Source organism: Thermobia domestica, chromosome 13 (assembly GCF_964235325.1).
Source record: "Thermobia domestica chromosome 13, izTheDome1.hap1.1, whole genome shotgun sequence".
Lineage (NCBI taxonomy): Eukaryota > Metazoa > Arthropoda > Insecta > Zygentoma > Lepismatidae > Thermobia > Thermobia domestica.
Window position 1 is genome coordinate 5732920 of NC_137466.1, and position 19004 is coordinate 5751923.

Here is a 19004-nt window from a genome sequence, read left to right on the forward strand (position 1 = left end):
AAGAAAAAATGTACAGCATCCAGTACACAAAACGTCGATTTAAAGAATTCAATTCCTATGATACGGTTCCATACGGGTACGTTAAAAAACAGAAGATGGAACTGGAAAAAGAAGATGAAGAAGAAAAAACTGTAAATACCCAATAAGGCCGCCATTTCTTTTTTCCTTTTCCTTTTCTTCTTTCCCTTCCTTAACCACAAAGCAGCAACACCAAGAAGAAAATGAAGTACCCACAAGAGTTCATAAACCATCAACACCACCATCAGTGGAAGAAATGCAGTCATCTCGTACCGAAGGAGGAACCTTGACCATAAAGGAGCAACACCTAGAAAAATGCAGTACCCAGAAAAAGTTCGTAAACCACCATTAGTAGAAGAAATGCTGTTATCTCGTACCTGAGGAGGAAGATGAGCCTAAACAGATCCATCATTTACGAGTAAGTTTTATTTCTCTCTTATCAATATTGACTCATTTTTTATTGTTTCAGGAAAAAAAAAGAGAATTCATAAAGTAATCCGTCGTTTCTTCTTTTTCTTTACAGGATACGGCTACAAGATTCGAAGATGATGACGCGTCCAACATATTCATTAAACTAGATCCTGTATTTATTATGTTAATAAACTTGTATGAGAAGACCACATACTTTTCGTTAAAATACAACAAGTTGAAAAAAAAATGTGTTTTATTATTTCTTGAAACCCTGAACACTTGTTTTCAAATCATGGTAATCTTGAAAATTTAAGGTGGAAAATATATTCAAGATTTGGTTTACATGATTTTGTTCGAAAAATAATTAAAGAATTTTTTTAGTGTCCAAAATTTGATTTTTAATTTAGTTCGAAAAAAATTGGATTTGAAAAATTTTAGATGTGGTTTACAACTTTAGTTCGAAAACTTGTTTTTAAAAATTGATTCGAAATTTTTTGAAATTTTTTTTTGGTTCGAAAATTTTTTTGTTCGAAAATTTTTGATCTGAAAATTTAGTTCGAAAGTTTTTAGTTTAAAATTTTTTGTTAAAAAAAATTATTTAAATTTTTAGTTCGAAAATATTTTGTAATTTTTGTTTCAAATTTTTTAGTTCGAAAATTTTTTGTTTGAAAATTTTTGTTTAAAATTTTTTTAGTTTTGAAATTTTTTTAGTTCGAAAAATTTTTTAGTTTAAAATTTCTTGTACTCTGTGGAACCGTTTCGAAAAGAATCGGAGCAGTTTAGATAAGAAAAATCTGGCAACACTGTTTCCATTAATGAAGCGCTTACTGAGCAATAAATCACTTAAACTCACAACAATGTGTTATAAGAAATCTACAAGCGACACCCCTCTTTCACCATTGTTACTTCCAGAGACATAGGCTACTAATTCAAGGACAGGATCTCCATCAAGGTAAAAAAGCTGGTAATCATCTTATCTACCAAAGAGAACGATAATATTTAAGGTAAACTTCAGTACAATATCATGATACCAAAAAAAAAAGGGTTATTTAAGGATGTGGTTGAACCCTCCATGGGAACTTTAAGGTACCAAAAAGGGGAACTAAATTCTAAAATCCAGGATCACCGACATATCGCTCTATATTTCACTCATGGGCTGTGGGGGTGCTAAGATCATGTGACTTCTATCAACCAATCAAAATTGATGTACCAAAACATTGATCTTACCCATAAAAGGAAACAAATGAGTGAGGGGTTTTCCCACGTATTCTGTTCACCGTGTGGCGGGTCTAAGATCATGTGACCTCTGTCGGCCAATCAGAATCGAGGTACCAAAACACTCATCTTACTCGTAAAAAGGGAACGAATTTCAAAAGTCACAGGGCTTAAGATCACGTGACCTCTATCAGCTAATCATAAACACTCATCTTACCCGTAAAAGGGAACGAATTTCAAATATCGCAGGGTCTAAGATCATGTGACATTTGTCAACCAATCATAAACACTCATCTTACCCGTAAAAGGGAACAAATTTCAAAAATCCAGGGTGAGGGATTTCCCCACAGGGTGACTCATGACGTCATACCACGTGACCTGAAAATTTGAATTTCCCGCGTGGGCGGGGCCTAACGTCACGTGACCTCTCTCAGCCAATCAGAATCGAGGTACCAAAGCATTCATCTTAGCCGTAAAAGGGAACGAAGTTCAAAAATCCTGGTCATAAAAGAGAGTGAGGATGAGTCATTCGCGCAAACGCGGGGGCCTACTACTTAAATTCAGCAACCCAAGTAAATGTGTTTGCAACTGGCTTTATCCATTACAAAAACCGGAAAACGTAGTTTATCCGGTTACGTGTGATTTTAAAATTTATCTGGCTACGTATGTAAGTGTAAATTCACTCTTGTTTCCGAATATATACAAATGATTACTTACGTGTGTCACTTGCAATATCTCTCGTCTACATCAGTATGATGATTTATGCCAGAAGTACTTTGTAATTTGCTTAAAACTTTCCAATGAAAATACAAAGATAATCTGTAAATAATTCAAAATTGATTCTTAAAGGCAATCTTTACATCCTCATTTCTCCTCCATACCTGAAATTTATACATATTTGCAGAGAATTTGCTAAGAAAGGACAAGTGCACACCATAGTTAGGATACATCTAAAATTATCGAGCTTCATAACGGAGATGCTTGCGACTCGAGAGTTGGTTGACGTTGTAGGTAAGTTTACTATACTTGCATGTGTTTTTGAACTATTACTAATTATATACAGTAATCCCGGGTCCTAGGATATGTTGAAGTTCGTTACATTTTAGTAGAAAATGCCACGCAGAAAATTTACTAAATGTTTATTTTCTAAGGTAGCTCATGTGCCATTGATGTATCGAGTATCTTGTTTTACCCAGCTTTCTCCGAATGCTTAACATTCTGTAAAATTTTCATTTTCCATTTCTTTACAATGTGAGTTTCTTTTACAATATTTTTACATATTTAAATTATAAATATTTTTGGCAAAAGAGTTTTGACGAATAGAAATTTAAAATGTGTTCTTTATTTTCCATTCGATTGAATTTGATAGTACTCACAATGTTATTCAAACCAGTTTTCCTCAGAGAATAACACTTATTGAAAATGTAGTCTAAACCAATAAATATCAGAAAAAAAAACTTTTTAAATCGTAAACCAGTAAGGAAAAAGGACATCCTCTGGCGAAAGATAGTCTGTTTCGTGTAATCTGTGACTGAACTTGTGTGAATTTGTATTAGTGTGAGTAGATTTTACGGTGCAAAATCACATCCTTATTAAGGCAGACTATGCAGCAAGGAACCATGAGCAGACTTGCGCATTACTAAAATGTCTTTGTGAAAAGTAGTCCTTATAGATATCGTCAATCATCGCAATATAACTATAAAAATATTAAAATTAGCTACCTTTTCCTTCAATATTGATTCATCAAGTAGAGAGAAATACATATAATTAGTGAATTAGTTATATCACGTGTAAATAATATATGATATGACAGTTTAGCAGTGGCGGAGGTATACAATCAAAAAATCATGCTAACACACTCACTCTGAATACACGCGCAGAAACAGGAGAAACAAAATGTGCCAGAGTACTGCAGACATTTTGTGAAAGTATTGAAAAAAAGATCATATCAAGTTCAATTAATACTAAACTTATTTGTATTTTGATAGTGATCACTAAAGTTTGTTGAATATGTGAACTAATAATAAACAGTGCGAGTTCCGCGTCAAGTTCAATTAATACTAAACTTGTTTGTATTTTGATAGTGATCACTAAAGTTTATTGAATATGTGAACTAATAATAAACAGTGCAAGTTCCGCGTCGTCATCGTAATCTTTCGTGTGCGTGTTAATATGGGCTAAAATTCAACTTAGTTTAACATGTATATTTTCGGGCTGTCTTAATGACGTTTATTTTACTGCCCTCTTTACAGTTCACAAATACTTACATGTTTTATAACTCACAATATAATAGAATGAAAATGTTCCTATTTAATTACATGGTTAGTTATATGCTATCTGCATGTTAAATTAGTATAGTTTGTGCTTCAATGTGAATAACTGAATGAAAATCGTACCGGAATTTCATACAGTTGATCATCATGGTGATTTTCAATATGTTCGCGCTCTATTGAAGGATCCGATTACTAAGTAGTTCACAGTTTTGGTTCGAATCCCAATGTGGTAATATAGCGCACCAAAAAGAATCCGAACCACAACTGTTATGAATAATGGCATCCCGAACAGGAATATGTAAGAATCGGACCCCGACCGGTCACAATGTATAGAAGACATGCAAATCTATTTCTTTGCATTCAATTTGTTATGTATATTCACATTGCACATACAGAAAATTAACTATTTTCTCATCAATTGTGTGTCTCAACATCTAAGCACGACCTTGGATGTAAATGAGAAATTTATTTTATTTACCATTTGAGAATTACGTTGTCACTGAAAACGAATTATAGCGACTAATATTAACAAAATTGTTATCAAATCACATTAGTTGTAACTAAAAGTTCACTTCGAACATTCCTTTTATTTTAAAATTCCTATAATTTGCTGTGAATAATGATAAACCTTAGTACTACGCACAAAAATATTGTCTTACTTAGGTGGGATGTCTTTGTAGTTTAGCAGTTGTTTCGTAAGAATTATTCAGTGGATTTTCAATTTTTGAAAATTTGCATTAGAGTTGTCATGTACAACGATGAACGTATTTTCTAAATTACAAATTAAAATGTTTAGAATAAAATTAGTAGTTAAGAAATACTAATAAACAATTATTTTTATTTTAGGTAGAATTATACTTTTAGCATTTGTGGAGGCATATTTTCTAATACCTGATAAAATGGTTTATATAGTTTATTATACAATTATTATTTTATCATCAACATACGCAAAGTTATATAAATCGTTGCTCTAGCCGCACATTTTCTTTGTTTTTCGTTCATAAAATCTATTATTCTCTGATTGAAAATGGTAGAAGAGGACTAAGGTAGAGAAATGGTTAAAAGGAAAATGTGTTATTGTATTAGCACGCGGTTGCTTTTCTCTTAGAAAACCAAAGGCAAAAAGGATGTATTGAAAGTTATTAGATAATAGTGAACTAATTGCCTACAAATAGACTTTAGTAATTTCCCAAGCTCAAATAAGTTTTTTTCAGTACACATAAAGCGCTACATAAAGTGTGGTTCCTACTCGAATGAGTCGTGTGTAAAATATGGTAAAGGAATGTATTGAGATTACGGAAGACTCAGTACTTATTTCTGAATTTCGGAATACTTTCTGGAATGTCAGTTGCAGCTATATCAGTGAAGATGCTTATAAAAAATACATATCAGGAAACCGATAAAGGTTATATATGTAAATTGCAAACCTAACGAGGTAAGCATTGTCCGCATAACTTACACAACATGTGTGTTCGGTGGTTCTGTTGGTGAGTTAGACTCTTCTAATTCTTGAAATTTACAAAGAAAACATTTTAGATGATGAAGCTCTAAATAGTAATTCTTCGCAAAATAGTGGCGTAAGATTGTTAATAATAGAGCTTGTATTCATACTCTTAACTCCGGAGTTGTGATTTTATGTCTCTAAATATAAAGTCCTTAATAGAAGATAAGAATGACAATATTATAGACAGTATCTAAGAAGAACTTGAGTGGGCATATGACAAAACTCCACGATACCATATGGAAATGCTATTAGGAGATCAATGTGAAGCTAGGACGAGATAATATTATCTATTAATTATAAGTATGAAAAGTCTGCATAAGAAAAATAATGAGAACGGCGTTAAGCTCGTGCATTTTGCAACATTAAAAAATATCGGTAGGAGTACAACTTTCCTACAACGCGATGTTCATAAATATAGCTGGAGTAGACAATATCGAAAAACACGTAACTAACTTGATCACGTTTCAGTAGATAGAAGTAGAGAGTCTAGCATATTTCATGTATGGTCTTTCTGAGGAGCTGACAGTAACATTGATCACTATCTCATACCAGAGTTATTAACGTAATATATCGTTGAAAAAAGAAAATTTTCAATATCTGAAAACAGAAAGGTATAACCTAAAATAATATAGGAGAGACAGTTGAAAGGTGAATACCAGATTAGATTCTGGGTTTTGAAATATATTTTGAACTAGTGGTGAGAATATTTGGATTGTAATTAAGAATATTATTAAATTATCCACATAAGAGAAAATGAATCAAGTAGAAATACATAGGATCAAGCCATGATCCAGCAGGAATACTCTAAACTAGCGAAGAAGGTAAAAAGTGCAAAGCTTCGTTGAATACAAAGTCCAAGCAATATAAACACATAATTTCTTTCACATCAGATGGGAACTTTTATAGTTTTTAGATAAATGATTTTTAAAATTGAATTAATGCAACTTAAGATGATACTAAAATAAGACATTCTGACAAAAGTGTATCAAACGAAAATAATACAAACGCAGAGTGCATCCTCTATAGATAGAAAGTTTTTTGTTGATTTAATAAGCAGCAGCCAAAAGAATTGCGAAATGAAATAAAAGATGCACAACAGAACCGTACATTCCAAACCTAACAGAACAAAAGTAGCAATTGGTATAAAAATTAAGGAAACAAATATCTTTGGATGTAGACGAAACCTCTGAGAATTTAAGCTGGAAGGACAAAAGTGAGGAACAAGATAAAAAAGCTCATTCTCCTTATCTGAAAGAAAGAAGAATTGTCACAAAAAAGAAAGTGCTAATCATTCCTAAAATTCATAAGTAGGAAAACAAGATTAATTATAATTAAGGCATATCTTTTCTAATAACCCTTATTATACCGAATTATTTTTCTTACTTTTTCGTGAATTGTGTTTACATACTTTCCTAACAACATAAAAATATTTAAAAAAAGTTTTTCGTTTGTTACCTTGTGCACATACTACTTAAGGAATTAGATTTTACTAGTAAATGAACAAGGTAAATGAACAGATATTTAGCGTTGGTTTTCTCAATGTTATTTTCCGTTGCCATATGGCATCACGGAGTTAAAACGGGTTAATATCCTATAACATTCTCTCAAAACTTCTATTAGAGAGATTCATCCCTAATGCTGATAGAGTTTTTGTACATTTTCAGTGTGAATTTAGGCCGAATTTATCAACTATCTATAAGATATTTTCCATACGAAAAATACTCGGGAAGAAATGCGAATACAATGACACGATACATACATTATTTCTTGATTTTAGAATGCTTACAACCAAATTAGAAGGAAAAACGTTCTATTATATTCTTAAAAGATTTGAAGACTGGATAAAGATAGTTATAGCAATTAAGACGTGTTTAAATGAATCCTAAAGTGAATACGAGTAGGAATATCTTTATCCATGAACTTTCAGGTCTTGAATGACGTAAAGATATTAGATGTTTTGTCGTCATTATTTTTCAATTTTGTCCTCAAGTACTCTGTAAGGAAAGGGAAAGATAACATGCAGAGCGAATAGCTGAATGATATTCAGAACGTTATGACGTGTGGTGTACATGTATATCTGATAAAGAATAATAGAATAAAACTAGAACGAAAATTTCTTATTAAAACGTACAGCACATGAGTTTAGAATTTAGTACGGATAAAACAAAATACATGGAAGATCACCCGGATCGTAATATTGTAAATTATTGATGTGTCAAAATATCAAGGAATACTTTCGACAAATGGAACAGTTTTAAATAAATAGAATCAGTGCTAACAAATCAAAATTATATCCACCAAAAAATAAAATGTTATTTAAAAGCAGGAAATTAGATTTATTGTTATTCGTCTCAATATACTTTTTCGTCGAGAAATTTGAAAATGTATTACGGTATAGCTTCGCGCAGCTCGGCGTGCCCCATCATTAGACGCTTCCCGCAGTGTACGCACAATTCTTTACCTCCAAGTAATACAGCTTTGCACTATATTCCTAGTAGGTTCAGAAGGCACGTGCCTCCGTCAATCGTCCAATGATCCAGGAAGAGGCAGTTTACTTTGCCGCAACGGTCCAGATTCGGACGGTTTCACCTGTGAGAAGACCTAAGATGTAATGAAGAAAATAAGTGAGAGCTTCACCCACTTTCACAAATCAATTACATGAAATGTCACAGTTTCATTTTATCTTAGTCATGCTTCCTGGAAAAGGAACAAACAAACATGAATGATTTCAGTGCCATTTATTAATAATAGTTAAACGTATCTGAAACACTGTATAGATTTACAAAATTACCTTGCCCCGATATCATAGTCGGTTCGTAGAAATACTTCGAAGTTTCTTGCGAGAATAAAATCTTAGTCCGTCGAAGCACGCGAACGTTCGTGATCACACGGCGTGAGTTCTTTCAGTTTCTAAATGTGAAAAATCTTGTCACAACAATTGTTCTCTACGACACTTCTCACGATTTATGAAGCGATTCGTCCAAGAATCAAACTACAATTAGCTCGAAGAAATTTGAATAATTTAGTAATTTTTACGGTGATTAGTGTATCATACACCTATTCTTTACACAGTATGTCCGCCGATTGCTTAGTTCAACTCAAAACTATCTCGTCCTCTCTCACTTTTTATCACGAAGCACACTGTGGTATAGATTTACTTTAGTAATAGCTTACAAGGCATTTGCGAAAAGCACTAATATTTCTATGACCACTTTAGCTTTTCAAAGATATTACGTAGTTCACATTTTGAATAAATTCTGGTGTCGAGACGTAACTACGTTCGAGGAAATTTAGCTGAATCATTGTCCGCTGGATCATTGTCCGCACCAACACATAGACAATAGTTTTTAGTTAATTCTCACCGTTTCTCTTGATTTTCCTCTTCCTTTTCTTCTAGTCCTTTTCCTTTCAGTGTTACCAGATGGCAGCACCATCAACGAAAGGAACACACATGACGAACTGTACGAATCCAAAAGAACGTCGCAAAAGTACTCAACGCAGAATTTGCGTTGAACGAAAAAATATATCAAGCATAAATTTGGAGCAGTTACATTGGCAGTCGAAAGAAAGGTACCTGCACCATTGAATAATGGTAAACGTTCAAGAACCCTGCACTGTGATTTCACTTAGTAGTAAACGCTGTTCCAATGTCAATCAGAACACAAGTTCACTGGGAACTCTATAAGAGCTTTCTCTGGGCGATACTTCATCAGATGAAAATGTCTCATCTTAACGCAGAAAAATAACGAACTCGTGTGGCATTCATAGACATACATAAAAATGTATGGGGCTTTCGAATGTAAAGTCCTTATTAGTTTTTTTGTAGCACTGTTACTAAATTAAACAATTACATGTGCATAACTCATATTTTACATACAAATGAATCTCGTGATATGTTTTTAATATTTTACTTACAATATTGCTATATGCGCTCTTATTATCAATAATAACGCAAAAATTATACAAAATATGACATTATTCAAAGATAAAGTATTAACGTTACTTATTTTACAACATTACAATTTTTATTTTATTATTACTATTATTATTATTATTATTATTATTATTATTATTATTATTATTATTATTATTACAATTATTTTTTGCACAGGAAACTTTTCAATTTCCTTCATTAAATTTCGTGATTACGTTTGAACATTTCTGTAAATTGAACTAATTATCCATTTTACTATCATGAAATACACAATTTACGGAAATAAAATATAATGATAATAATTTTCCAAGAATAAATGCAAAAACTAGAAAATGAGAACACAAACAAATAGATATTGCAAATTATTTGATTTATCAGACAAATAGATAAACATAGGTTAATAAGAACTATACATTCAACAAGAAGAAATAAACGAATTTACTTTACACATATTACACTTAAGCTTGCATATAGATGACGAAACACTTTTGAAAATTGTTACACAGAATACAAGGATTACACATTATTTAAATATAATACCTACATGAAATAGGTTTATCACCGTTCTTTCGTACTGTTACGATAAGAGTGAATCCGGATAGAAGTAAGTCTGCCATACCTTTACGCTAATCAGCGCCTATCCACTTAAATTTGTAAGTCTCTCTTCCCCATCATACATTCAAAGTTTCTTCCCGCCCCTTTGAAATGGCAACAAGATCTTCTAGTGAAGTAGAGTATAAAAGCAACATAGAAAATGAACCCAAAAGTTAAAAGCAAAATGAGGGGGCGGAGTTACCATTCATAATTCAATATCCGTGCAACATTATTCCACTGACACACACAAATCTACTTTCACTCTAATAAAATTAGAGTATATCATCGTTTACATTAGTAATATTACATAAACGGTAGGCGAGTCACCTCATACAGTGGGTGGTTTAAGATCCTACTACTAATTGCAATAACTTGTCACAAAACATCAGCGAATGTACACCACAAGATTCTCCAGTTAAAGGTTTTACGAGTTCGAATACTTTGTCCGAAATCTTACTTCTACAAAACAGAGGACCTTTATAGAGCATGAAGAACTTACTAATGTTTTAGTCTACAGCTGAACTCAAATGTGATTGCAACAAAAATACCAAACCATTTTCTTTTATTTTATATTTTCCTTCCTAGGATGCATTATATTTCTCGTTTCTTTTTCTAACTTTTTCATCCCTACGATAGTCAGCCATTATGTGTTTATTTTCCCAATTTACAGGTTCATTATCGTCATAGCTTTCGTTTGTTACAATACCAAAATGCTTCAACACAGAGTAATTTGCCTTTACGTTTAAATGAAGTCTAGCAGGGCTGACATTTAAACCACTACATAGAGAATAATTCAACAGAATGACAATTTGAGGTATTTATCTCTCCTAAGAAGTATGTTCTTCATTACACAATAGTTTCAACAAACTATTTGTCTCCCTATGGATTATTTCTACAATTGGCTGATCAGTTTCAACTTCACTAGTATATTTAAATTTATTACATTTACCTGGCAAATCACTAAGAACTAATCTATGTTTCAATAACAAATTAAACAATTACCGCTTTTGAACATTGGACAGATTTTCAATTTCGTGAACTTTCGTTAACAGAAGGAAAATGACTTCGAGTACTACAGGCAGTTTTACTTAAATTACAAATATCCTGATTTACTTTTACATTATTATGAAACTTTTGAATTTCCTCATCTAATTTAGTAATTTGTACTCCACAGAAATGATATAAACAATTTACTTCAGCAGCTTCGTTCAAACGTGCTTGTTGAATTTGTTCTACTTTTGCCTAATTATTGGTGATATACCTTTCTACATGTTCGAATGCTTTACTGTTTTCTAACAAACTATCCATCCATTCCTGCGTCAGTTGTTACTTATGAATTTGTAAATTCTTAACTAATGGACACTCTAGCACAGGTTCTACTACATCTTCACTCTCGCTTTCAATAGCAGAATCAGTGTCAACATGAGTTACATTTTTCACGTGAAAACTAACCTTATTAACGCTCTCTCTAGTAAGTATGTTTACTTTACTCTCCTTTTCATTATTTAGAAGGGGTCACATCTAAATCTGTGTTCATATTCTTTCATTAGTACCTTATAAATGTTAGGGTCATAACCTACAGTAACAGATTTCTCGCCAAAATCTAATTTGTCGTTAGCTAGCAGACAATTACATTTAAGGTTACTGACAACAATAAATCTAACATCACAAGTTACAGGTCCAATTTCCAGACAGAGGGTAACCTCACCCATAACAGATTTTGTTCTCTTTTCACTATAATCTACAAGAACAATTTGAGGAGCGGGCTGTAATACAGCGTTTGACACTATATTAGATATCTTCTTCCACGTATTTTAGCTTAATAGGTTAGCCGAAGCACCTGAATCGCACAGAGGATAAAAATTTTCATTCATAATTTTAACAAGAATTTCAGCAGTGGCACATGGAGTTACATTAGTTTTACAACAATCTTTAGTTTCCTCAGATGACAAACCATCATCCCACTGTACTAAATTTATTAAATTTTTATCGAGCTTTACAAAAACAGTATGACAATTTGGAAGGAGTTCATTCTTTAACTCATTACTACACGTTTGAATTAATTCCCTGCTATGAGCAATCTTCAGGCAGGGCGTTTCTAGTTTGGGGGAGGAAACTGTTTTGAAACGGAAGATTATCTCCAGTAACATTCACAAAATTTGGAATTACCATTTGTCGGCATAGTAATTACACCACTTGTGAATTCACCTTGATTTACATTAACATTATGGTTATCAACGGCGGAGTCATGAGTGCGAAAGCACACACTTTCTTCGTGCCTTTCGGAACTACCATCATTATTCCATTTTTTCTTTTTGTTTCTACGAAAAGAATTTTTTCTTTTCCGATTACCCTTATCGTTTGAAACGTCATTCGATTGTACCTGAGCAAACTCACCACAGTCGTCATTACCACTCTGATTACTTTTCTGTTTACCGTTCTTACTAACAGACACCAGATTGACTTTCAGAAACCTATGATTATTACTGTTGTTACGGTTATCAGACCTGGGAATCGCTTCCAATCTTTGTATGACAGATAACACAGAAGAAAAATTCATGGTGGACAATGTTGCTAATTGATGTCGGTAACAAGGCGGAATCAGGTTTAGAATCATACTAATGGCTAACGATTCTTTAATGTCAGGATTGATCTCTTGACTTTTATTACACCTACACGACACGAAATTATATACGCTCCCATCGACCTTAGAATCATATGGTTGTACTGCAATACAAGTAGATTATTGACACGTACCTGTTCGTTCTCAAACTCTAATTTAAACAATTCAACAAATTGATCGTAAGAAGTGAAAAAACTGCAGTTGTTCGTGTACCAATTTTGTGCAGAACCAGTCAACACGAATTTAATAATATTTAAATACTGACTACTAGGAACTGAGATAAGCGAAGCCTGATCTCCAAATTTACGCAGAAATGAAGTAGCAATCAATTCATTTTCGTGAGCTGACAATTTCTCAAAAGATTCTAAATTCCGTAACTTAATAGCTACCTTTCTTTCTCGTTTTTCCCTTCGTTTTGTTGTTTTTACCCCAACACAACTATTATCGCTATGGAAATCCGAAGAATCGTTTTCACTAAACACAGGGCTAATATTATAGTCAAGAAAAGGGTTGGTATTTTTGCGTACACTGGTTTCAACTTTTTCCTCTTTAATTTCAACCTCAGGTTTTACATTACCCACAAACGTTGAAGACCTAACTTGACTTTCAATCATGCTTACGCGCATGTTTCTGAACTCTTCATTTACTATAACAAACTTACTTTCTACATCCCCTTTTACATCGTCAATCATTGCTTGAGTGCGGTGAGCTACTTCACTGGCTGCGATACTAACTTCGTAAACCTCGCGAATATTTCGATCTAATTTCATGATTTAAGTCTCGTGTTCTTCCACTTTAGCCTGCGTACGTTCAACCTTATCATTGACTAAATTGATATCGGAACTTAAATAATTAACTTTATGTCCAATCAATATAGTACATTCATCAATGTTACTAACCTGATCTCCTAATTGACTAACTTTTGCATTAGTTAGACGTATTTTGTCTTCGTTGTTGCTCACGGTGAGCTTAACCTCATCAATTTTCTTTTCTTGTGCATTTAACATCTCTTGAAATTGTACTGACAGTTTTTCAAAGTTGTCCGCGCAGGTACGACTAACCCTGTCTATTTCACTTCATTTGTACTAACTCGGTCGATAATGTCTGAATTTGCCCATCCATCTTACATTCTAACATTTCTAATTTACATGTAAGGCTGTTCGAGGACTTTTCTACCCGTTATTGGGTTTCATTATTCGACTCATTAATAACATCGTTAAGTTATTTGGTATCATTAACAGCACCATTAAGTGATTGCATTTGTTGTTTGATGTCATTGACAGCATCATTAAGTATATTAATAGCTTCGAGTAAAGTTAGCAAGCTTAAATTCTCGTTTATTGCCATGACTATACGTTATAAATACACAAACACAATAAATATCAGTGATACTTTATATTTAGCGCATAGAGCATATCATGAGAAATAAAACCTGTCAAGTATTATGACACATAGGTTCTCCCCCAGATGCTACATCCTTTACAAATCAGTTAATAATAATATAAATTATTATTATTTGATCAGTCCCGAGAGGGAACGCCATTCTATTACGGTACGGCTTCGCGCAGCTCGGCGTGCCCCATCATTAGACGCTTCCCGCAGAGTACGCACAAATCTTTACCTCCAAGTAATACAGCTTTGCACTATTACTAGTAGATTCAGAAGGCACGTTCCTCCGTCAATCGTCCAATGATCCAGGAAGGGGCAGTTTACTTTACCGTAACGGTCCAGATTCGGGCGGTTTCACCTGTGAGAAGACCTAAGATGTAATGAAGAAAATAAGTGAGAGCTTCACCCACTTTCACAAATCAATTACATGAAATATCACAGTTTCGTTTTACCTTAGTCATGCTTCCTGGAAAAGGAACAAACAAACATGAATGCTTTCAGTGCCATTTATTAATAATAGTTAAACGTATCTGAAACACTGTATAGATTTACAAAATTACCTTTCCCCGATATCATAGTCGGTTCGTAGAAATACTTCGAAGTTTCTTGCGAGAATAAAATCTTAGTCCGTCGAAGCACGCGAACGTTCGTGATCACACGGCGTGAGTTCTTTCAGTTTCTAAATGTGATAAATCTTGTCACAATAATTGTTCTCTACGACACTTCTCACGATTTATGAAGCGATTCGTCCAAGAATCAAACTAGGGGTGAGGGGGGTACATTTGAACATCTGTTTTCGAATATTCGTTTTTGCTTCCAAACACTCAGTAAATTTCCTTATAGAACTGAAGCAAAAGCTAAATATAATATACATTATATTTGCCATAAAATAGAGTACTTTGTTTGATCTTGTCATTCTGTGCAAGGGAGCAGGGGGTGCCGTTCAAATCTACCCCCTTGGGGAGTGGATTTAAACAAGCATGGGGTAGATTTGAACATGCGTGGGGCAGTTTTGAACAAACCATATTTTACTACAATAATAGTTATTTTCAGGATGAATTCGTTTACGAACAACAAGGCTAATGTAACAAAGGATCATTAACGGTTTAAGGCACAAGAATTAACCAATCGCGTATTTCAAGGAAATAATAATAATAGTAATAATTGCTGAAACATATATGCAGGCCCGTATTTGTATATTGTGCGCCTCTGTGCTCTAAATAATTTGCCTCCCTTTCGGAAACACATCTGAATTGAATTGAATTCGTAGTTTTTGGGGTCACTGAGATGAATAGTGACAGTTTCAATCCAATTCAACTTCAAGGTCATACTCAACTACCGAGTGAGGTGGGCGAGAGTTTAAAAGTAATCGAAAACGACAGATATAAGTGTTGAATTCATTGTTTTCGAAGTCGCTGAGTTTAGCGGTATCAGTTTTTATGATGTTCAAGTTCATCCTCACCCCATGGGGTGGGAGTAGGAGAGGATAACTTTTTTTAAAAATAATCAGATAAGCTAGCTAATTAATAACTACTGTAATTAGAGCGAATTAAACATTTTCTCGCTCTTGCGCGGGACTCTTAGTGTGGTAGTGTTAAATGTAACTTTATTGTAAATCTTTTTTCTTTTAAAAATTCCAAAATTTTGCCGCCCTCTAAATTGTGACATTCTGTGTTCGAGCACAGAATAGTAGTTACCTAAATACGGGCCTGCATATATGCTGCACGTTATACGTTACACACACAGACACACAAAAGGATATGCGGACAACATATCTATAGGCGTAGGTGTGATCTGAAGAAAATTTTTAAAAAAATATGATCATCGAAGCATATCTGTGAAAATATGATTATGATTCACTTTTTAATTTTGCTCGTCACACCTGATAGGCTTAATGGAAAACCTATTACTATCTACTAGCAATCTAAGAAATTACATTTTTTTCACTACTAACCGGGTACTGGACACGAAATTTATTCTACCCTAAAATTCTGCAAATCAACATAAAATGTCAGAATTTTTGCAGTACGCTTTGTCTCTCCAGAGGTTGTGGGATCAGAAAGTCTACACACAATATCAGCAGTTGGCAGTGAACATTTCCTTGTCTGAGAACACAAACATGTTGCTGGTACTTATAAGTTTCAGAAAAGTATAGGTAGAACAATGTTCAAATGTGCCCCCTAATTTTTGTTCAAAACTGCCCCAACCGGTATGACCAAGCAGAATTTGGTAATACCCAGTTAGTACACACTATTGTGAAATACAAAGGGCAACATTAGATAAGTAAACTAATGTACTTGCTTCTGCAATGAATGGCAGATAATATCAAAACACAGGCTTCTGTCAAAAATCTTACAAAACTTCACACAAATTCCAACTTTCTACCCCACAAATGTAACAAAGTACTACTGTTCATCAACAGTTACACTAAAATGGCAGATAACAGTTGACCGTCACGCAACGCAGTTTTGCCAAACTAAAAATTTTGAAACCACCAGATATGCTATTATTTCTAGCCTGTTATCTTAAATGTTCAAAGGTACCCCCTGTTCAAATGTACCCCCCTCTCCCCTACAATTAGGTCGAAGAAATTTGAATAATTTAGTGATTTTTACGGTGATTGGTGTAACATACACCTAATCTTTACACAGTATGTCCGCCGATTGCTTAGTTCAACTCAAAACTATCTCGTCCTCTCTTACTTTTTGTCACGAAGCACATTGTGGTATAGATTTACTTTAGTAATAGATTATAAGGCATTTGCAAAAAGGGTCCATGTTCCGTTAAGGGGGTCCAGAACTACACTGAACTCCCTTAAGCTAAGCTAAGCTAACCTAACCTGACCTAAGCTAAGCTAACCTAACCTAACCTAACCTAATATAACATTATATTATGTAATCAAACGAAAATCAATAGAAAGAAGTGGTGTCAAAGACACTGGACTCCCTTAACGGAACATTGACCGCAAAAAGCACTAATATTTTTAACACCTCTTTTGTAAATTATTTGTAAATCATCAAATATAACTTTAGCTTTTCAAAGATATTACGTAGTTCACATTTTGAATAAGTTCTGGTGTCGAGACGTAACGACGTTCGAGAAAATTTAGCTGAATCATTGTCCGCGCAAACACATAGACAATAGTTTTTAGTTAATTCTCACCGATTTTCTTGATTTTCCTCTTCCTTTTCTTCTAGTCCTTTTTCTTTCAGTGTTACCAGATGGCAGCACAATCAACGGAAGGAACACACATGACGAACTGTACGAATCCAAAAGAACGTCACAAAAGTACACTAACCCTTAAGAGATCCGGGGTTTTTGGGCTATTTTTTTAGACTTTCAATCAAGCGGCTACTGCATCGTCACTATTTGTCCTAGGATCATGGTTCATACCTCATTCTCTTCATAATAGAGCTGGCTCATACCTTACACCAGGAGCGAGGAAAATGATGTCAAATAGAAAATTTTGAGGGAAATTTTTTCTCGTACTTTGGGCCCCTCTGGAGCGACCCTGTGTGAACGTAGCCATCTAAAAAAATCTGATAAACAGTACCTGCTATACTGAATGTGTGTGCCAAATTTCAAGTTTCTATCTTGAATACCAAGGGCGGGAGAAATTTTATCAATAATTCCCTCCATGCCCCAAAATACCGTAAAAAACCATGATCTCAGGTAAAAAATTTCCTGAGACATCGCTAATTACCCTAGGGTCATGTTTCGCCCATCATTCTCTTCAGAATAGAACTGCCTTTCAGGCGGTATGACTCACGTGTCTCCATCATGTATCCAAGGCGGGAAAATGAGGAAAAACGAGATTTTTTGGATCTAAATATCCTTTTTTCAACTTTTAGCCCCCCTGGACCCCCTGTTTTAACGCAGAGATCTGAAAAAAATCTGGTAAATACTACTCGGTGGGCTGAATGTGTTTATGCACAATTCCAATTTTCCAGGTGCAAAAGTAAGCCCGCCAAAAAAAATATACCGACAATGTCCCATATTCCCGTATACAGGGGAAATTTTTAAACATTCCCTGAGACATCCCTAATTACCCTAGGGTTATGTTTCGCCCATCATTCTCTTCAGAATAAAACTGCCTTTCAGGCGCTACCATTCACTTGTCCCCATTGTGTATCTAAGGTGGGAAGATGCCGTGAAAGGGATTTTTTGGTAAAAATTTCCCTTTTCCAACTTTTAGCCCCTCTGTACCTCCCTGTTTTAACGAAGAAATCTGAAAAAATCTGGTAAATACTACTAGGTGGACTGCATGTTTGTGCAAAATTTCAATCTTTTACGTGCAAAAATAAGCCCGCCAAAAATACTTTATATACCCCCCCAAAACGTATTACACGAAAATATAAATTTTAGACTTATGACGTCACCACCTCCTATGTCTCGACACAGGAAGGTGTGAAACCATCCATAATGTCTTCTACAATGCCTCTGGACTTGAAAAACAAACAAAAAAAAACACAAAGAAAAAACCGGACGAAAAGCTCAAATAGGAGAGTTATAACGCAATGTACCATGAAATACTTCGTATGGTACAAATTGTACCATAAGATCCCCAAAGGGCTAACGCAAAATTTGTGTTGAAGCGAAGAAATATATCAAGCATAAATTTGGAGCAGTTACAAATCTAATTATTTCTCAGATAGCAAAAATGACTTGTAACAAACTTGCAGCAGATTTGCAATTCAAGTCTGGCAAACTTGCAGCAGACTTGTGATGCAAGTCTGCAACTTTGATGCGTTTAATGCAAACTTCCTAGTTGACGCTCTTCGAACTTGCAGCACGTCTGCAGTGCACATGTATGGTAAGTTTGCAAAGCAAGTTTCTACTTGCACTGCAAGTGCACAGCAAGTTGGCAACAAGCTAGTCCAGGTTTGACGCAAGTCTCAGCAAGTATATCACGTGCACTGCAAGTGCTCAACAAGTTGGCAGCAAGTTTGTGTAGGTTAAAAGCAAGTTTCTGCAAGGATACGACTTGCACTGCAAGTCCCTAACAAGTCTACGGCAGGTTTTCATCAAGTGAGTGTAGTAAGT

The 19004-nt window shown here is 34.3% G+C and overlaps 1 long non-coding RNA gene across 2 annotated transcripts in view; it reads right to left on the reverse strand.

Moving 5' to 3' along the window:
- LOC145667994 (uncharacterized) overlaps positions 1 to 19004 on the reverse strand; it is a 267045-nt gene that overhangs the window by 225697 nt on the left and 22344 nt on the right. The gene's annotated exons all lie outside the window — the stretch shown is intronic.